Genomic DNA, 22,356 nt, shown 5'->3' with positions numbered 1-22,356 from the left:
CAGAGAACATTGGGAATACTAGCAGAATAGCTGTTTTTAAATCCAGATTAAAAAAATATATAAATATATATATATATATATATATATATATATATATATATAATTTTTTGTTATTATTATTAAAGGTCTATTATAATAGGTATAATAGGTTATTGGTCTTTTCTTAGTTCCTGTCACTTCACTAGTTATTTACTTTCAATCTATAATCCATGTAAATCACTTCTATTTATATATTAAATATAAGTAAAATATCTGTACATTTAGCAATATCAGAAGTGAAATTATCAGAATGAAAAGTTCTACATAAATTATAAATTATAAAATAAAACCCCCCCAAAATTTGACTGTTTCCTGACAAGTATAAATACATCTATGCCAATGCTATTAACTGATCAAATCGATGCTGTTTTACAATACTCCGTCTTTCCATTTTAGATTAACAAAAAAAAGCCAAATAAGGGTGGGGAGAGAAGAAGATGATTGAGACGAATGGCTAGATTGATAAGCTTGAGTTGCTCATCGCGGCATTGCAAGTTCAGTGAGAATCTCCAGCTGTAATCCTCAACGAAATGCAGCCTTTAAAGCGGTGCTGTTCCAGCCACTTCGTGCCGCAACGGTCCAGAACTCCAGCGCATATGCTGCCACTTGGCATCTTCCCTGCGTCATGGTCAATTGCTGCTCACCAGTTTCTTTCCCCTCGGGTGAGTGGTCGAACACACGCCGAAGCTTCTCAACAAATTGTTCATAGGACGATCTGGACTCGCTTCCTTTTTCCCCAAACAGCCAAGGCCCATTGCAGGGCTTTGCCAGGTTAAGGAAATGAGCTATTTTCTCTGACTCGGACAGACCTGCATGACTGGTGAAATACAAAGAGCACTGAAGCAAAATCCCTGATACTGAGAGGGGTCACCTGAATATTTCTCCAGCGTATGCATTGACAGACAGGTTATATGGGGCTGCGTAGTAGCTGCAGCAGCCTGAGAAAGATAGTTGACCTGGGCTGTGAGCTCCACCAGCTACCAGGTGGTCACCCACAAGCTACCCGTGAGCTAAGACAGCTTGCTGCCAGTTGGGTTGTCCTGCTGCATCCATGGGCAGGCGAAGTATTCTGTCAGGTGAAGGAGTAGATACAGATGCAAAAGCAGGTACAGAGGTGTTTGTACCTGCTTGTAGGTACATATTTGTAAGCCGCTGTGCTGGGAAGTTGAGTCCATGGTTGGCTGTGACATGACAGTACGCACAGATTCCTACTACTATTTATATATAGCTACTATTTATAATTATTAAAAGGTTTACCCACCACTTTCACTAAGATAATTTGGTTTCTTTTGGATAGGCACCAATTGGTTTACGCTATCCTGATTGAGATGCATAAACCAATGACATTTTTTCCAAATGAGCTATCGGATTATGAATGGATTATTTGGTAGCATTTAAAGAGTTATTTTTGCATAAATAATACAGTGAATCCTGTATTTTAGCCAGGAAAAAGCAAAATTATCATAATATAATTTCTGATATCAGTGAATGAATGAAAATGAATTCCTGTAACAAAAATCTCTGTATAAAGTACATATTTCAACTTGCATCCTTCAAACACTCACATAACATTAACTTTTGTGATCAGTTTGATGTAAACTTGTTTAGTGGAAACACAACACAGGAAGTTTAATTTGCTAAATTGTTCACATAACTCTCAAACTTTTGCAATATAAAAGTGTCACCTTTGTCCTAGAGAATGAACAAATAATGACAACGCTTGGAGTAAGAGTGAATAGGAGAAAAATAATTAAGAAGAGCAGGTAGAGTAGCTTGGAAAGTAAGAAGACTAGCAGTAGAGGAAGAATGGGAGAGATGCGAAATACAAAACGAGGGAAAGGATAATTGATGGGAAGAGGAGAGCAGAGAGGAAGAAGAGAGTGTAAATGATGAGCACAAAGAAGGAGAAATTTAAATTTAAATTTAAACCCATTATTCCCATTCCACAAGAGCAAAGCCGGAAACAACTGAATCTGAGAGAGTTTGTAGTGGTTTGGGACAAAGTCCACTCTTTAGCACTGTTATGAGAATGGTTCGAAAACCCATCCACATTTCCTAACAGTGTTTCTTCCACCATTTTCTCCCATTCTGAATCCTGTTTAAAGTTTCCTCTCTTCCCCATCGACAGAGTAGGACTTTACAGACCAAGTACTTTAAAAATGCTGGGATAAATGTAACCCAATATGTTTCATATCTGTAACCCAGTGCTGGGTCAATATATTACAGAGCTGTGGGTTTAATTGTTGGATTACATCTAGAACCAAATTGCTGGGTTGTGGAGAGTTGCTGTAACTACCAAACATTGGTTTATTATGACCCAGGCACAGGTTATCTTTACCCTAAATACTGGGTTCATTCATTCATCTTCAGTAACCACCTTATTCTGGTCTGGGTAACAGTGGATCTGTAGCCTATCCCAGAAACACTGGGCAAAAGGTGGGAATACACCCTGGATTGGATGCCAGTTGATTGCAGGGCACTATGCGCACACACACACACGCACACATACACACACTTATTCTACCTACAGTCCCCTTTGATAGTATTGGCACAGAAAGGTCAATTCTTTTGTTTTTGCTATACACTCAAGACATTTGCGTTTGAGATCAAAAGATGAATATGAGATGATAGATCAGGATTTCAGCTTTAATTTCCTGATATTTATATCTAGTGTAGCTTAGAACAATATTGGAACATGTGACTGACAGGTGTTTCTTGTTGCCCACATGTGCCCTTTTAAATTAATGGTTTAAACAATTAACAGTCTGCCTGTGAAGTCTGCATTTGTTGTTAAAAAGGATAAACCAACATGAGCTGTTGGAAGAAATCAAGCCATATTGAAGCTGAGAAAAGAGGAAAAAAATCCATCATACCCATTGCAGAAGCATTGGGCATACCCAATACAACAATTTGGAATGTCTTGAAAAAAGAATGAAACCACTGGTGTACATATATCCAGACATCAAACAAGTCAGCCAAGGAAAATAACAGCAGCTGATCACAGAAACATTGTGAGAGCTGTGAAGAAAAACCTAAAAACAACAGTCAATGACAACACCAACCACCTCCACAGGGCAGGGATGAAGGTCTCACAATCCTCTATTCAAAGGAGACTTAAATATAGGGGCCATACCACAGGATTTGCAAACCACTTATCAGGAGTAAGAATTGGAATGCTGAAAGAAATACAGCAATGAGCCCCAAAAGTTCCGGTACCAAGCTTAACCTCTACCAAAGTGTGGAGAAAGAAAGGATCTGTGTTTCAAAACATATGAGCTCATCAGTCAAGCACAGTGGAGGTAGTGTCAAAAGGCTTGCGATTGCCTGGCTGCTTCTGGAACGGACTTAATCTTTATTGATGATGTAGTTCAAGTTCAAGTGGAGTTTATTGTCATTTCAGCCATATACAAGTACATAGTGAAACGAAACAACGTTTCTCCAGGACCAAGGTGCTACATAAGACAAACACAGAACAACATAGAACTACAAGGGACTACATAAATTATACAATAAAGTGCACAAGTGCAAACAAGTGCAGACAGCACAAAACAGTACAAGACAGTACAACGACTACTGGGACAGACAATGGGCATAGTAAGTCCCAGTGCAGCGCCGACCAGTACACAGTTCTGTTTAAAGTGAACCTAGTGACAATAGTGCAAATAGTACAAGAGTACAAAACAAGTAGCTGAAATAGTGTAAAAAGTGTAAACATAAGAGTAGCAGCCTATGTACAGTATGATATAATGAGTAATGTAGCAGCATAAACATGCAAAAACATGCAAAAAAAGTGCAAAGACTTGCAAAAAAAATTGCAGAGAGGATGGAGGATGCTCAGTTGTGTGTGTATATTGTGTGTGTGTGTGTTCCTTCAGTCCAGTTTCTGAGTATTGGAGGTATGTGTGAGTGTGTTCCTTCAGTTCAGTTCCTGAGTATTGAGGAGTCTGATTGCATGGGGGAAGAAACTATTGTACAGTCTGGTCATGAGGGCCCGAATGCTTCGGTACCATTTACCAGACGGCAGGAGGGTAAAGTGTGTGTGAGAGGGGTGTGTGGGATCATCCACAATGCTGGTGGCTTTGCGGATGCAGCGTGAGGTGTAAATGTCCGTGATGGAGGGAAGAGAGACCCCGATGATCTTTTCAGCTGTCCTCACTATCCGCTGAAGGGTCTTGCGATCCGAAACGGTGCAATTCCCTAGGCAGTGATGCAGCTGCTCAGGATGCTCTCGACAGTCCCTCTGTAGAACATGGAGAGGATGAGGGGTGGGAGATGTGCTTTCCTCAGCCCTCGTAGAAAGTAGAGATGCTGCTTGTCTTTCTTAGTTATGGAACTGGTGTTGAGGGACCAGGTGAGGTTCTCCGCCAGGTGAACACCAAGAAACTTGGTGCTCTTGATGATCTCCACGGAGGAGCCGCCGATGTTCAGCGGAGAGTGGTCTCTCTGTGCTCTTCTGAAGTCAACAACCATCTCTTTAGTTTTGTCCAAGTTCAGAGACAGGTTGTTGGCTCTGCACCAGTCTGTTAGCCGCTGCACCTCCTCTCTGTATGCTGACTCGTTGTTCTTGCTGATGAGACCCACCACGGTCGTGTCATCGGTGAACTTGATGATGTGATTCGAGCTGTGCATTGCTACACAGTCGTGAGTCAGCAGAGTGAACAGCAGTGGACTGAGCACACAGCCCTGTGGGGCCCCAGTGCTCAGTGTGGTGGTGTTGGAGATGCTGTTCCTGATCCGGACTGACTGAGGTCTCCCAGTCAGGAAGTCCAGGATCCAGTTGCAGAGGGAGGTGTTCAGGCCCAGCAGGTTCAGCTTTCCAATCAGGTGCTGAGGAATGATTGTGTTGAATGCTGAACTGAAGTCTATGAACAGCATTCGAACATATGTGTCTTTATTGTCCAGGTGGGTGAGGGCCAGATGGAGGGTAGTGGTGATGGCATCATCTGTTGAGCGGTTGGGACGGTAAGCAAATTGCAGGGGGTCCAGTGAGGGGGGCAGCAGGGTCTTAATTTGCCTCATGACGAGCCTCTCGAAGCACTTCATGATGATGGGTGTAAGTGCAATGGGACGGTAGTCATTGAGGCAGCACGGGGACGATGGTGGTGGCCTTGAAGCACATCAGAACAACAGTGCTGCTCAGGGAGGCGTTCAAGATGTCAGTGAAAACATCTGCCAGCTGGTCTGCACATCCTCTGAGCACCCTGCCAGGAATGTTGTCTGGTCCAGCAGCCTTCCGCGGGTTGACTCTGTGTAGAGCCTTCCTCACATCGGCCGTGGTTAGACACAGCACCTGGTCATTGGGAGGAGGGGTGGTCTTCCTCGCCGTCACGCCATTCTGTGCCTCAAACCGAGTGTAGAAGTCGTTCAGCGCATCTGGGAGGGAGGCATCACTGTCACAGGGAGGTGGTGTTGTCCTGTAGTTGGTGATAGTCTGGATGCCCTGCCACATGCGCCGCGTGTCTCTGCTGGCCTTCAAGTGGCTGTGGATTCTCTGAGCGTGTGTGCGCTTTGCCTCTCTGATGGCCCGGGACAGTTTGGCCCTCGCTGTATTTAGGGCCGCCTTGTCGCCTGCTCTGAAGGCGGAGTCTCGGGTCCTCAGTAGTGCACGCACCTCTGCAGTCATCCACGGCTTCTGGGTGGAGCGAGATGGTCTTGGAGACAGTGACATCATCAATGCACTTGCTGATATAGCTAGTCACTGATGTCGCGTATTCCTCCAAGTTGGTGAAGTCGCTGTCAGTTGCCGCTTCCCGGAACATGTGCCAGTCAGTGTGTTCAAAACAGTCCTGAAGAGCAGAGATGGCTCCTGCTGGCCAGGTTTTCACCCGCTTCAGAACCTGTTTGCAGCGTCTGACTAGCGGTCTGTATGCTGGGATTAGCATAACAGAGATGTGGTCTGAGTAGCCGAGGTGGGGGCGGAGGGCGGGAGGTGGGGGGCGGGTATGTTTGTGTAAACAAGGTCCAGCGTGTTCTTCCCTCTCGTTGCACATGCTGATGAAATTTAGGGAGCACTGACTTGAGATTTGCATGGTTGAAATCTCCGGCAACAATAAACAGTCCGTCAGGGTTTGAATTCTGCAGCTCGCTGATAGCCCCATACAGTACACAGAGCGCGTCTTTAGCATAGGCGCTGGGGGGAATGTATACACCGATTATGAGGACAGTGGTGAATTCCCGTGGTAAATAAAATGGTCTGCATCTAACAGTCACAAACTCCACCAGCGATGAGCAGTAACTAGAAACTAGCACCGAGTTCTTGCACCATTCCGTGTTGATGTAAACACACAAGCCGCCGCCTCGAGCCTTACCACACAAAGCTGTGTTTCTGTCGGCTCGAAATGAGGCTAGCCCGTCTAGCTGAATGGCGGTGTCCGGAACTCTGTCGCTGAGCCACGTCTCTGTGAAAACAAAGACGCAGCAGTCTCTAAACTCACACCGCGTAGTTTGCTGGAGTCGGATGTAATCCAATTTATTGTCCCGGGAGCAGACATTGGAAAGCAGGATGGACGGAAGAGCCGGCCGGCTAGGGTTTGTTTTTAGCCTAGCACGGACCCCCGCCCTCTTGCCGCGCTTCTGCTTTCTCGCGCACCGCTTGCGACGTCCCCTCCCCTGGCCACCGGCATCAGGCGACGCCAAGGGCTGGAGGCCTGGTCCCCGCAGCAAGCCGAGATCGCATAGCTTCTCCAGCAGATCATCATGCAGAACAGCTGTAGTGATGTCTCTGAAACTTGTGAGTGTCTGCCAGTGGTATACACGAACACCGGTAGCTCCGATGTCCATGTGCCGATAAAAGTCAGCCTAAAGACAAAAATAGCACCATTTTGTATCCGGAGTGGCCGCTGCGAGCTACTGCATGCTACTGCCATGCCGCCATCTTGGATGTTTTAACTCATGATGGTGGCAGAAGAATAAATTCATATCAACTCTGCTTTTACAGAAGGCAACTGAAAGCACAAAGAGTCATAAACAAATCAACTTTCACTGTTTACACACAGGTGAGAATCATTCATGCTTTACCTGCCAGTTCGACCTGCCTCCTCTCCGTCCACAGCCAACGCTTGACCACGCCCCCGCTGCCACACAGTGAAAATGAGAAAATACATAAGCTTCTAAGCAAAGAACAAGGCAAGAAATTTATCTCCATAGATTGTCGTGGTGACTGGACTTATCATGTCATGAAGATGTTTTGCCACTAATGAGAGACTTCCTCAGATCTATCTATTGATGGGAAAATCTCCAGTATTGAAAGACTGTGTGTGACACACCTGTAGCATCATGGACTGTTGGGTCCAGAGATGTTAATTTTAGTGTAACCACCAGGGTGAACTTGTCAGAATGGGACTGTGATGAAAGTTCCATGGAAGGTGATAGGTGCTGTTGCAGTATGACATACTGTATGTAGATGGAGTCCTTTCCATAATGTATAGAACATTGTCCTCAAAGTACTTTTCTTTGTCCTTTAGTTGTAGGTAAACAGCTGGGTCCTGAAATTAGCTATGTTTGTCTTTGCATACTCCATATCATTGAGCTTGTGGCTGACAGTACTGTGAGCTTAAAGTACTATGAGCTTGCAAAGAATATCCTCCACCGGTGAGACGCCAGGATCTGCACACCCAAGGGGAGAGGAGACCCAGCCAAAACCACTCCGCTTATGGGACGCTGCAGGATGTGTCCATGCCTACCGAGCTGGACCCCACCGCCCCTTGACACGTGGAAAATCCTTGGCTCACCGGATGTGCCCTCCACAAGGCGACCCCTCCCAGCCTGCCCACCATCCCAGTTAAAGTCAATGGCAGGCCAGTCTCAGCAATCCTGGAGCACTATCATCCTGGCCCGTCCCTCCAACCTCACTTCTCCCAAAGCCAGTGGTTCCCTAACAGTTTCCTGTGTGCACAGGGACATCCGGGAGATTCCAGCAGCCCATGTCACCGTGAACCACCAGGCTAAAGCGTGGCCCCTCCTCGTGGGCCTCATCCCAGAGCTCCCTGTGCCTCTGCACCTGGGTCGAGACTGGCCCAAGTATGCCACAGCCAGGGCCCCAAAAGTATTTGGACACCTGATCATCATACTCACTTTTTGTCCTTCCCCAAACTGTTGCCACAATGTTGGAAGACCACAATGTGAATGTCTTTGCCTGCTGTAGCATTATGATTTCGCTTACTATATCTAAGGGACATAGACCAAGCCTGTTCCCACATGACAATGCCCCTGTGCACAAAGCAAGGTCCATAAAGGCATAGTATGCCAAGGTTTGTGTGGAAGAACTTGACTGGCCTGCACAGACCCCTGACTGCTACCCCACTGAGCATCTTTGGGTTGAATTGGAAAGCTGACTGTGCTTGTGGCCTTCTCTCCCAACATCAGTGCCCGACCTCACTAATGTTCTTGTGGCTGAATGGGCACAAATATCCACAGCTTCATTCCAAAATCTAATGGAAAGCATTCCCAGAAGTGTGGATGCTATTATAGCAGCAAAGGGAGGACTAAATCCATATTAATACCCACAGTTTTGAAAAGAGATGTTCAACAAACACATATGCATGTGATGGTCAGGTGTCCACATACCTTTGGCCATATAGTATATCCTGGGTGCATTTAGGAGAAAGACTACTGAGAGAAGGTGACAATCTCAACAAAACTGTGCAAATATGCATTGTATAAGAAACAACAAAAGCTAAAATACAGAAAATGGATGAAGTGGAAAGGAATGCATAGTCCTTTTTACCAGAGAGAAATGCAAAAGATGTAGATGTGAACATGGTTCATGCAATTGCCTGGCATGTGGAAAACAGTTTAAGTACTGTAAAAAACTGGAATCACTTTGCTAAGATGTGCAGATCTAGGAAAGTGCATGCATTGTTCAGGGTGCAGTCTCAGTCCAGGAGTTGTCAAAAGCCGGTCTCCTTCTTCCTGCAGCATGGACTGGAACCGCTGGCAATGTTCCTCCTGCTGTCAGCCCTACCCGCTAAAGCATGGCTCTTAGAATTGTTAATCCATTTGATTGCTGTAGATGGTTTTGTGCAGAATTTCCAACATTGAGGCTAAATGGCCTGGTTCTGTGCAAGACTTGATATTTTAAGCAATATAATCCAGCTGGCTCTTGGGTGGCAGACTGCACGCTGGCAGCTTGGCTTCTCCGGTGAGGAGGGCCTGAATGTGCAGCCCTTGACCATACACATCTCAAGCCTGTACCCTCAAACATCTCCAGGTATGCCACGGCATCATCCTGATATGTCATTCTGGCCAGCAAGGAGTTTAGGGAGAGGCTTGTGAGTAATGAGGAATAGGACGTCAGCAGGCTCTGGATGGCTGCACAGTCTGCAGCTTGCTGCTCCACTATTTCTGCGAGTATTTCCATTGTTGTTGCTGCAGACCCACAAGAGACTGATGCTGCTGCTCTGGGGTTCAGCAGTGTGGCAATGTTTGCAGTCAGTGGGAAAAACTCAGTGGAGTCAGGCCAGACTTGCATGTGAGCTTTTATTAATAATGAAGCAGCTCCATTCTGCTCGTTTTTTCACCCCACGCCCACAACATAACACTCAGACTCAGCTCACTGTGAGAGACAGGGAGAGACAAAAAGCTTGTTATAACTCACACACAAATAAGGAACAGATATGCCACATTAACTGCCCACTTCCCCCTGCTCCTGCTGCAGACTCTCACTAAACCACCTGCCACAACTGGTAACAGTAGTCTTCAGTGTTTGTGTACATCATGAACCCATGCAGTATTGCAGAAGCACAAGGTGCACAACTCTCCAACAGGTAAGTGGTACTTATGTATTACCCACAAAGGTATCATCCCTTGTCCTTAACTTTATTTCTGTCAAAAAATGCAGAGCAGACCTTCAGTAAAAGCTGAAAAATCTGAAATCTGGAGCTGGAAATAAAGAAAATTAAAAAAAAAACGAAAAAAAAAACCTAAGTAGTCAAATAAATCTATGTGCCTTTGTTCAAGTTTTAATTTAGCTTGTTGCTTTCCACAGGCAGAACAAGATGACAAAAAAACTCTTTGCTGGTTCAGTGAACTAGTTAGGGCTTTACTGTGCCGAATGGTGTTTGAAAGGTAAGGCTCCAGTAATTTACATAGATATGTAATACTGTGGACTACACTAAAAATGTTTAAAAAAAGAGGTAACATTATATGACAGTGAAGTTGGATATTTTGCAAAAGAATGCCCACATATGGAGAAGGGAGGTAGAATTCCAGCTAGGTAGGTTCATAGAGCAACACCAATACACGGTTGCAAATCATAGAGGATGAGGTCAGCATACAGCACAGGATGAGGCAGGGGAAAAGGTAGGATGTGGTCAATTTCCAACAGTCTCCTGCAATCTTGATCAAAATCCAGTGGTTTCTGTGTATGTTGTTACGGCATCCATTGTAATTCTGTTCTGTGTGCCTGTGTCAGTGGTGGGATGGGTGTCTTTTGTCTGCGCCTCTTTCAGGCTCAGCCCACTGCAACATGTCACATTCCTGCATCTGGTTTGCCATTGAAAGATCCCAACTCTTACACACCTCACTCCCGCCTCGTGCTTTATGATTGGTTGGATGGACTTTTCCAGATGTGTAGTCTACATCCCCGCACAGATCATTGCCTTTGCTTTGTCCTGTGTGAATTTTGCTCTGTGTGTTGATTTCTTCTGTATATGACCCTCTGCCTGTTATTGAACTTGTTATTGATCGTGCTTTGCCCCTTTGGAATCAGTCTATATATTTGCAGTATATACTTATCTTGTAAATAACAACAATAACCATGTTTTTTTAAATAGTACATTGCAAATAGTGGTTAGTAGGAAGTTGGCACCATTTTATGTTTAATCTGTTTTCCCTTGGTTTTGGGTTTTGGGAGTGATGGAAGGAATTGTATTTTTTGTTTCTTTTTTTTATCAGGTTAGTTAGTTCACTCTATGTATAGTTATGGGGAATTTTGTTTATTATTTTGCCCTGGTTGGCTTCTGAAGCTTAAACTACAATCATGACAGTCAGAGTATCAGGACTTCCACTCACCAAATATTTTTCTGCACCAGTTAAATAGGGCACTAAAACTATTTCAGAAGGAGCAGAGGAGACATTTTTTTTATGGGCTAAATGACAGTATGACTTTGGCTGTAGGAAAAATGCTAAACCAAAGTACATCCAAAGTTATCCTCCCAACCTTTCAGAGCCCAATATCTTCTTTCTTCAGAGGCAAAGCAGGGATTGGATGACATTATCATCTCTTTAATTGACAAGGGTGCAGTTATTCACTGTGAAGCTATTCCAGTGAACAGCCCACTTCCTGCGGTTCAAAAATCAAACTTTTCCTGGTGTCTTATGCAAGACTTCAGGGGAGTAAATTCTGATGTACATTTGTCAACTCCAATTGTTCCAAATACCTTTCGTGTCAAATATCCCTCCTAAGTCATTTTCTCTGTAATCAATTTGGCAAATGCGTTTTTCAGCATTCCTATGCACAAGGACTGCTCGTATTGGTTTGCTTTTACATTTAAGGGTATCGGTATCAGTTTTTTCTCTGAGCTACAGAGAAACTTAGAATAATTTCAGTCACTAGGTGGCAGCACTCTCAAACGTTATATAAATGATCTGCCCCATTGCTCTGAGACTAGGGTACAATGTATTGGACACTAAGGTGCTGATAATATTTTTAGCTGAGAAGCGCCATATGTTCTAAATCTAAACTGCAGTTTGTCCAATGTAAAATAAAATATTTGGGACATGTCCTATCATCTGAAAGGTGACAAACTGATTCAGATTGCTAGCATCCTCAATTCACCGAAGCAACAGGTGATGAGTTGGCTCAGCATGCCGACCTGGGATTATTGATTTTGAGACAATTTGCACATGGCCCTAATTATGGTTGCCATTAAGCAACCACGTCCAATGGACAACAGAGGCTGGCACTGCTTTTGAACGACTAAAAACAGTGATTTCATCTGCTCCATATCTGGGCACCCCGGATAGCAGACGACTCCGATCTGGATCCGCCTTTCCCCTGGCAGATCTGAATAACAGTCACCTACATTTAGCAGATTTGGTCCAGCTCCAGTGCAGATTTGGTTCAGGAATCTACACTCCTGTACGGCAAATCCACATTAAAGTTGCAGTCATTTCACTCCTTCGGTGTGACTTGAGGACGGAGTCAAACTCGCAGCAGATGACTCCGATCCGGATCCACTTTTCTTCTGGCACATGCTAACAGCTCAGTTTCAGTTCATGAGTCAATATCAGTCTGTTACAGATCTGCCTGTATAAAATCTGCACATTTTTGGCAGATGTGGCTTTAACATCGCCTGTTGAATCAGCTATTCATGCACAATTATGTTTAGGAGACAACCAATATGCTCAATCATTCTGTATATGGGTACATATAACGTAAGCATTATTTATCAGCCTGCTCACACACTAGGTGGCCTATTTTCGCTCAGAAATATAGACCATTAAAAGTAGAAAAAAGCTATACACTGTCAACTTGTGAATGTGGGAAACTGTCTTTTTATATATATAAATATGGTTTTATTAGTCATCAGATGATTAATCTTGTATTTGTTTCTGATTACAAACATTTTAAAAAATGAAAATTGCTCCTAGATCATGAATATCTTAAGTAACCTTAGGCACCAATTCAGCTGAAGAGACAAACCAAAGTGGGAAAGTGGAGCTGCTGAGGTCCAAGTAAGTCTTTTAAAATTTAAATATACACCGATCAGCCATAATATTAAAACCACTGATAGGTGATGTGAATAGGCAGCAAGTAAACAGTAAGTTCTTGTGTTGGAAGTTGATGTGTTGGAAGTAGGCAAATGGGCAAGCATAAGGTTCTGAGTGGCTTTGACAAGGGCCAAAGTGTGCTGGCTAAACAACTGGATCAGAGCATCTCCAAATTAGCAGGTCTTGTGGGGTGTTCCCAGTATGCAGTGGTTAGTACCTACCAAAAGTGGTCCAAGGAAGGACAACCGGTGAACCAGCAACAGGGTCATGGGTGCTCACTGATGCGTGTGGGGAGCAAAAGCTAGCCCGTTTGGTCCGATCCCACAGAAGAGTTACTGTAGCACAAATTGCTGAAAAAGTTCATGCTGGCTATGATAGAAAGGTATCAGAACACACAGTGCATCACAGCTTGCTGCGTATGGGGCTGTGTAGGCGCAGACAGGTCAGAGTGCCCATGCTGACCTCTGTCCACTGCCAAAAGTGCCTACAATGGGCATGAGAGCATCAGAACTGGATAATGGAGCAATGGAAGAAGGTGGCCTGGTCTGATAAATCACATTTTCTTTTACATCATGTGGATGGCTGGTGCGTGTGTTGCTTACCTGGGGAAGAGATGGCACCAGGATGCACTGGTGAAGAAGGCAAGCCGGCAGAGGCAGTGTGATTCTCTGGGTAATGTTCTGCTGGGAAACCTTGGGTCCTGGCATTCATGTGGATGTTACTTTGACATGTATTACCTACCTAAACATTCTTGCAGACCAAGTATACCCCTTCATGGCAACGGTATTCTCTAATGGCAGTGGCCTGATTTCAGCAGGATAATGTGCCCTGCCACAACGCAAAAATTGTTCAGAAATGTGAGGAACATGACAAAGAGTTCAAGGTGTAGACATGGTTTAAGGTGCCTCCAAATTCCCCAGATCTCAATCCAATCGAGCATCTGTGGGATGTGCTGGACAAACAAGTCCGATCCATGGAGTCCCCACCTTGCCCCTTATAGGACTGATGCTAATGTCTTGGTGACAGATACCACAGCACACCTTCAGAGGTCTTGTGGAGTCCACGCTTCAACAGGTCAGAGCTGTTTTGGCAGCACAAGGGGGCCTACACAATAGTAGGCAGGTAGTTTTAATGTTATGGCTGATTGTTGTATTTACTCCGCTATGATATAAATTTGGAAAAGAAACGAAACCTACCTAGCTACACTTTTTTAAATTTTAGAAATCATGTGAAATATAATGCACGCAAGTTGTTGCACACTTGAGCTAACTTAGTTAGCTTCTCTGACAGCTATTCTAATATTAAATTGCGACCAACAACAAATGCTCCACTTTAAAATATATACCTTTATTGTTGAGTACAAAACAACACTAAAACCAAAACACTGAAACATATGTAATATGTGATAAAATCAAAATGAAATGTGGCTAAATTACTAAGCTAAGGCTGTCCCTCTGTTCCACAGAGGACATCAATATAGCTCTTGGCTTCGCTATGGGCATCACTCCATCTCCCTGCTCTGCCGAGGACATCACTATGCCACCTGGCTCCGCTTCGGACGTTGCTCCACACACGTTAGGGCCACACGTTAGGGGGGGTTCTCTCATGGTAGCGCCGAATATGGCACAGAACTTCACTTCCCAACAGCACTAAGCACATCACATGATCAAGTCACTGATCACCCGCACCTGTTTCACCTAATTAGTGTCTCTATTTAAGTTACGGATTCTGGACGTCTCATTGTGAAGCTTTTGTCTTTTGTAGTTACATTGTCACTTAGCCACTTAGTTGTGTTCATATTCTTGCCATGTGTATCTAGTTCTTGTTTGTTTTGGTTCATGTTTATAGTCTTTGTCTTCATGTGTTTTGCTCTACTAGATACCAATCTGCACTTGCATCTGCCTCCGCTATCAATTCGTGACAAATAACTGTGCAAAAAATAAAATATTACCAATATTACTGTATGTTTAAGCTTGTTGTTAAAAAATCTTTTTTTTCTGGCAATAACAGCTAGAAAATAAATCTTTCAGAATGTGTATAAACTGTTAGTCTTTTTTGTATTTTTATGTTTATAGATATGGTTTAGTCAAGATAATGTCTGTTATAAGAATTAAAATGGCATTTTAAGTATTTGTAAGAAAAAAAATTAAAATATGTTAATATATAGCATTTATTAACACACATATGCAAATAAAGCTACAGGCCACATCTGCCTTGGATAAGCAGGGGTTTAAGGTGTGGAGCTGGGCCAGTGTTGGTCTAACTAACTGATTCTGTTCCACATTTGGACCAGACATGAAAATGAGTCATTGATCTATGCCTAATTTTTGCAGAATATACCAGAATGTACCAAATGTATATGTGCCGGTTTTGGCCCGTTCTGCAAAAGTAAACTGGGCCAAATCTGTTTGCCAGATTTGTTACAGATCTTGGGAATAGTTTGGGCTAGATCAGAGTAGTTTTGCTATCAGGGAATCCAGACTATAATAAGATCTTTCCGCTTTTTGCACATGAAAATAACGGGTTCATGTCTGCTGTACTGACACTGAAAAACAGAGACAAAAACAGGCCTACTGCATATTATTCTAAGCGTTTAGATCCAGTGATTCGAGGCCACCCTCTATTTGTGAGATCATTGGCAGCTATGGCCAAAGCTACTGTGTAGTTCTGATCTGGTTCTGATCTGGTTTTATCACTTCAGAACATTTTGTTTACCTTGGCCAATGTTACTATCCATTGTTGCAACACATTACACCCAGCTATTCTAATACCAGTGAGCTAGAAGGGATACCCCATGACTGTTTGACTGCTTTGGACATTGTAACTAAACCATGGGCAAACTTAAATGATCAACCTGACCTGAATGCTGACTTTGTGTTTTATGTAGACAGGACATTTTTGCGGCTATCAGATGGTCCTCCATTAACTATGTATGCAATTGTTGATGAATTTGATATGGTTGAGACTTACAAACTTCCTTCACACCTCTCAGCACAAGTAGCTGAATTATTTGCACTCCTAAGAACATGCATCTTGGCAGAGGGCCATTCCCTCACTGTCTACACTGCTAGTGCTTATGCATTCTCTGTTGTTCATGATACCGGTACACTTTGGAAACACAGAGTTTTTTTTTTTAACATCTTCAGAAAAATCAATTGCTCGTTCCAAATCAATTGCAAATTCACTGGATGCAATAACATTCCCTTCTTCTATTGCTGTTTGTAAATGTAGGGCTCACACTATTAATTCTGATCCTGTTACTGTAGGCAATGCATGTGCTGATTCAGCGGCGAAGGACACAGCTTTCCTGCTGGCACTGAAGATGTCTCAGTCCACAGATCCTAAACATGTTGAAAGACTAACCCTCAATTTTTGACCTTGTTAAATTACAGCAATGTATGATGGTGAAAGGACTGCAATTTTTGAAATCTAGCTGTGTTAAAGAAAAAAAATGTGACGTTGCGGGATCAAGGAAAGGCTGAACACACACTCACAGAGGCAGTCAGTGCAGGGGATGCGTTCTTTATTTTCTATTTTTTAAGTTGGCAGAGTGAGGAATGGTGAAAGGGCGAAGTGTGGGGAGTGAGGCTGAGTATAGGCAGTGAAGTCTCGGCAGCAGGGTGCTTTTAAAGCAGCAACAGAGTGCCGTCCTCACTTATAGCTGCGTCTGTGAACGCCGGGGAGATAGCCGTTAGTGAAGACTATTTACTTCACTTACCTTCCTGTTGGTAGCGTGGGTGCGAGCTCCTTTTATAGCTTTTATAGATGGTAGACCTTTTATAGATGGTTTCACATATATATATATATATATATGTGTGTGTGTGTGTGTATATATATATAATGTATGTATGTATATAAAACAATAAAAATATAACTGTTAATATATAGATATAAAATCCCTGTTGTGGAGCATGACTGACTCACCTACACACACAAACATACAGAAAGCGAGAGAAAGAAAAAACACTGTTCTTCACCACTAAAAGCTTTATCGAAAATGACTAGGTTAGAAAGATACACTAGTTAGCAATACAATACTAGTTATACAACTAGTTAATACAAACCTCAGACTGAGCAGTCTGAGGTTAGCTAATGCTCAGTCTGAGGTAAATTTCAGTTGATCTGCTGATTCTGTTGGTGCAGGTGAGCTCTCAGGCAGGTCAGTGAGCGTGTGACACAGGCAGTGCTCTGAGACCTTCTTACGACCTAAATAAGATGATTAAAATAAAACTTGATCTATAGTAGAGTTCGAGATCTTTTCCAGACATCTTCCAGTGCTCACTGGGTTGCTTTTGTCCACTGGCTAGCTTGTAATAACACTACTCACTATTTTCGTTTTTTTGTACTGCAATTTCAGTCCAAAATGTTGCATGAATGTTTGAAGTTCACTATAGTAGAACAGCACCATTAGCCACTTTAAAAGTGTGGTTAAAGTAGCTTTTTATCAGGTTAGCACTGACAGTGGTGCAGGACTACAGCCACTGCACACCACATGTTCACATCACACAAGTCACATGATCACAAACACCTGAAACATTTATGCACAATGAGCATGAGTATATAAGTCACATTTGTATAGTTCTCTTTGTCTATTGTTATATCCATGCCTTGGTCATGTACATTTCATGCCTGTCCAGTTTGTCTGTGTTTCTAATACGTAGTCTTAATCCTTGTTCACGTGTGTTGCACTTTAAATAAAATACTCTGCACATGCGCATGTGCAGAATCCATGACAAAATGTTAGACCTAACCATGGATGCAGCTTAGTTTATTCAAATCATGTCTGACCAGGCCAAGCAGATCCAGGAGAACCAATGGCCAGCTCTATGCTGGGCTCCCTCAAAAAATCTTTTGGAGGAAGGCTTCAATCTGTGTATCGGCCGAACACAGGCAGCGAGGCGGCCTCCCAAGGGAAATTCACGTCAGAGGCCAACCAGGCGGCCTCCCAAGAGACAGCCAAGCCACAGGGTAATGCGACAGCCCCGCGAATGTGGAAAATAATCAGAAAATATATTTTATATTTTCATTAACAGGCAGAATTCACAGTACACATGCAGGAGGTATGTGCGTCAAGTCTTCAGTTTTACATGATATTTGAAACAATGATTTTAAAGTACACCCAAGTTGTATTGTCTGAAGATACAGTATATAAATAGCATTCTGTGCCTAAAAGGCTAATATCAATAACAGAAGCACCATGCTTTTTAAGAAAGGCACTTTTCTTCTTCTTCTTCAAAATAAAAAAATGACATTGTGCTACAATATGAAATATCATAATAAAAAACGCAGTGTTTTCTCCACTACAAAAAGTTACACTCTGACATCCTTACAACACTAAATGTGTTTCTCCTGCCAAGGAACATATCCGGCAGGTGAGACGAACTACTCACGCAGAAGGTTTCGTTGCATTTTTGCCACAACAGATGCATTGCGTTCCCTTCGATGATCCACTGTTTGGAAAGACTCGATCCCTTGATTCCTCCAAGCAAAGGCTGGAGGCGTGTATGCCTCAGACCTGCGCTCACGGAGAAAGTTATGGATGCATAGGGAGGCCATAGTTTCTCTGGCTCCAAGCATATGGTGCTCCTAAAAACTCTTAACCAGCAGGCCTTGATCCATCGCTTGGCACAAGTCTGAATGAGCAAACAGTCCAGCGTCAGAAACTCTACCTTGGGTACCCACACTGGCATAGATGAACTTGTAATTGGCATCCACAGCAGCCATCATTATTACAGAGAAGCTGGACTTGTAATTATGGTAAAGACTACCACTTTTTGCTGGAGGCTGTATACGGATGTGTTTACCATCAAGCGCACCTAAGTAATGTGGGAATTGCCATTTAGATTGAAAGTCATGTGCTATTTTCCGCCATTCTGCCTCTGTTGTGGGTGTCTAGCAAAAGAACAGAAGAACAGATTTGAACATTATTTCTTTGTCACACAGAATAAAAATAAAACACTTCTGATGCATTATAAATATGGATTCATTACTTAAAGCTTCATTGACTACAGAATAAACATTAAAATACAAAAAGCAGTGACCTTAAAAATACAGATACTCTGGGAAGTTATAGCTATACTGATTGTCATAGCATACTGTTGTTTTGCGTACATGACTGGTAATCAGTGGTGGAAGATGCATTCAGATCCTTTAAAAACTATACACATCTCACTCACCCGAGTGAGTGAGATATGTATACTTTTATTAGATATGTATACTTTTATTGAAATTATACTTTTATTAAAATTACTTTTCAGTTATGAGTAATATGACTGTGAAAACCCAGATAAAGTCATTTTATTGGTGACTGTTTTGTACATAAAATAATCCTACACAATGTAAATAACCTTCTGTAAAAATATAACCTTGATATCTTAAATATTGAGTAAGGCCATGTAAAAGACTGAAATCATGAAATGATTGATTGAAACAAAACTTTGATGCTCCTAACATCATATTAAGATTGACACTGTAGGCTGGATTTCACAGACATCATCACAAATAACTGATGCAGATACACTCATGTGTATGCTGCATTTTACTGACACAGATGTTTACTTTTAGGCTAATCTTACTAAAAGTTATTTTTACTAATGTACTAAATGTGTTCTTTAAGTACAGCATTTCAGTAAATGCTGGGAATCAGTGAGTACCTTGAGGAAGTCTTTTTTCATGACCCGGTAGAGAGCAGCACAGGTCTCCATAACGATGTTAGAAATAGTGCTTATACCCTGTATTGGAAACTGGGGGAACTGAACGTTTCGCCTGCACAAGAAATAAAATAACTATAAAATATACAGAAGTACACACTTAAAATGAAGACTTGTTAAATCAAATATTGCTCTGCCAGACCCACCTGTTGCCAAAAACCGTATGGTCACAGCTAGGCGCTCTTTTGGGGATACTGCCCGTCTCATCTGTCTGTGCTGCTTGGTTATGACAGGTCCAACCATCCCAAGCAGGATGTCAAACTCCTCTGCTGTCATCCGAAGAAGCTTCTTGAATCCAGTCTTATCGTTTATATATTTGTATGGTGAGCACAATATTATATTTTAATAGAGTTAATAGCTTTTTATCTGAAAAAATGTCTTAAATATATTTATATCAGAATAAATACGCTTTACAATTACATCAAACCGAAACAAAGCAGAAACATTTGCTTGACCAGCCACATCAGCAGCAGCACATTGCAAAATTATTCATTTACCTCCAACTCTCTTTGCAGAACGCACAATCCTTGTTCCCCGCGTCTCCCCAACCATTTCCTGCTCCACTATCTTTTTTTCTTTTTTGCCCTTTCGCTGCAAATCAGCGCACAGACCATTTGGATCGCGAACTTCTTGCGGGGTACCATTTCCAGTCTCGCGCGAGAACTCTGATCTCAAGTGCGATCTTGCGTTATTTCCTTATCACTTCTCGCGTGCGTTTGGGTGTGAAACTTAGTTTGCGAGCCAGAAAGAGTTGTCGGCGATTCTTTCTACTGTAAAGTCATGCACTGTGTAACCTCCTGTCGCCGATCCATAGTGCAATGTGAACACAGCAGCGACTGAATGCTACCCCAGATAGTCGTGCAGTGTGACAACAACGATGATCCGACGACTTTGAAAACCGTGCAGTGTGAACTCGGCATAAACCGTCTCTATTTACATTCATGAAGGTGTCTCTTGATTGTAGACTTTGACAATGATACGGCTACCTCCTTCAGAGTGTTCTTGACTTGGCTAGATGTTGTGATAGGATTTTTCTTCAACAAGAAAAGAATTCTGATATCATCCACTTTAGTTGTCTTCTGTGGTTTCCAGGCCTTATGATGTTGCTGATCTCACCAGTGCATTCCTTCTTTTTAAGAATGTACATTACCAAATTGTTGATTTGGCCACTCCACTAAAGTTTCTGCTATCTCACTGATAGGACTGTTTTGCTTTTTCAGCCTAATGATGGCCTCCTTCACTTGTACTGACACCTCTTTGGACAGTATAATGAGCGTTCCCTTGAACAGTTACCAAATGCAAATTCAATGCTTGGAATCAACTCCCACTCCAAATTCATCTCCTTAATTTACAATGAAATAATGAGGAAACAGGCCACACCATGAAACTGCTTATCAGTCAATTGTCCAATTACTTTTGAGCCTGTGAAAATGGAGGAACTCTGTAAAAAAAAAAAAAAGCTGTAAATCATAAACAGATAATGCAATACTTTTGTTAAATCCCTTGAATTAAAACTGAAAGTCTACACTTCAATCAAATCTTGATTGCTTAATTTCAAATCCATTGTCCTGGTGTGCAAAGGAAAAATTACAAAAATTGTGTCACTGTCCAAATACTTATGTCCAAATACTTGAGCATATGCACATGTGAACATTTACTTACAGTCAGGTCGACTGTAAGTAAATGTTCACATGTGCATATGCTCAAGTTCCATTTCCATCTATCATACAAAGTAAAAGGATTTCAGTGTGCATATAAGCAGCTCATTTGCATGGAAGCCTTAAACAGAAAAAAAGGCTTACACCAAATTTACATTACATTTCTACATGGGTACATCATTTCAACATGGAAAATAATCAATCATACTAACACAATCATAGCCAAAAGACTGTTGATGTGATATGTTTTATTCACATGGAAATGAATTAAGTAAATCTGGTGTAACCATTTTTTCTGTGTATAGGCTAACCTAAACCACCATGAAAAAACACAATATAAACACATTGTCTCAGGAAAACATCATGTTGTTATCTCAAGATCATGAGAAAAGTATGTTGTTCTCTCAAAAAGAAATATTTGTTATAGGAAAGTAATGTATGCAGGGGTGGCGTGATACAGTCCAACACAAAGGGGAATTGGGTAATTTTTCCCTAACTGCATGGCCTGATGTGTGTTATTCCTCTCACAACACAGTGTTTTGGCAACTCTGGATTTTTATTTTATTAATAAATGAAATTAAAATATGTGAGTCCATTGCCTTTTGGGATTCCAGACAATCCTAAAAAATCAACAAAGCTTTCAGCCATCCCGACTACAGACTGAACAAGTATTCGTGCTGCATAAAGCCTCAGTGTTCTAAACAGCTGACCACTGATACATTAATTATATTAGCACAAATTAAAATAGCACAATAAAATAAATAAATCCTCTGTAAAATGTAATCCTTATCTCATTTCCCGACCAAACATGAGAATCCTTGTCCTTTTTCCCCCATGTAATTTAACTACTGAAGGAATAAAAACAAACAGAGGAGAAGATGCCTTGCTGTATTCACCTTTAGCTCTAATGAAGGTGTGAGTACTGCTGCGAAGGCATTCCCGGCACTGTACCTTTTCCTGTTTACAATGCGATGTTAGGGAGTAAATATGGCCTTTAATTTTAAACTGACTGGGGGAACTGAATGGGAGCTTGAAATGCAGGTTAGTCTTTGAGACTGTGCTTCAGATGCTGTGTTGTCACACAGAAGTGTAGCAGAAAAGGGGTCTTAATCAGTAAAAATCTAAGGAACATTGTAACCTTATATTACTCCACAAGCACATTAACCAACTCTTTAAGTAAAGCAAACATGATTAATCCAAAATTATCATGAACAAAGAAAACGTAAACGTATTTCAGG

At 42.2% G+C, this 22,356-nt stretch overlaps 1 long non-coding RNA gene across 1 annotated transcript; it reads right to left on the bottom strand.

Annotated features, from left to right (window-relative positions):
- Positions 1-16,202: 16,202 nt before the first annotated feature.
- On the bottom strand, positions 16,203-21,025 carry LOC113542860 (uncharacterized). Its single transcript, XR_003404359.3, has 4 exons — positions 19,958-21,025; positions 19,607-19,760; positions 19,404-19,515; positions 16,203-18,642 (listed from the first exon to the last, which is right to left on the bottom strand). It is a non-coding gene; the product is annotated as an uncharacterized LOC113542860 (long non-coding RNA).
- Positions 21,026-22,356: the final 1,331 nt, after the last annotated feature.

This window comes from Pangasianodon hypophthalmus, chromosome 7, assembly GCF_027358585.1.
Source record: "Pangasianodon hypophthalmus isolate fPanHyp1 chromosome 7, fPanHyp1.pri, whole genome shotgun sequence".
NCBI classification, from domain to species: domain Eukaryota; kingdom Metazoa; phylum Chordata; class Actinopteri; order Siluriformes; family Pangasiidae; genus Pangasianodon; species Pangasianodon hypophthalmus.
This window is presented reverse-complemented; position numbering and strand designations above follow the sequence as displayed.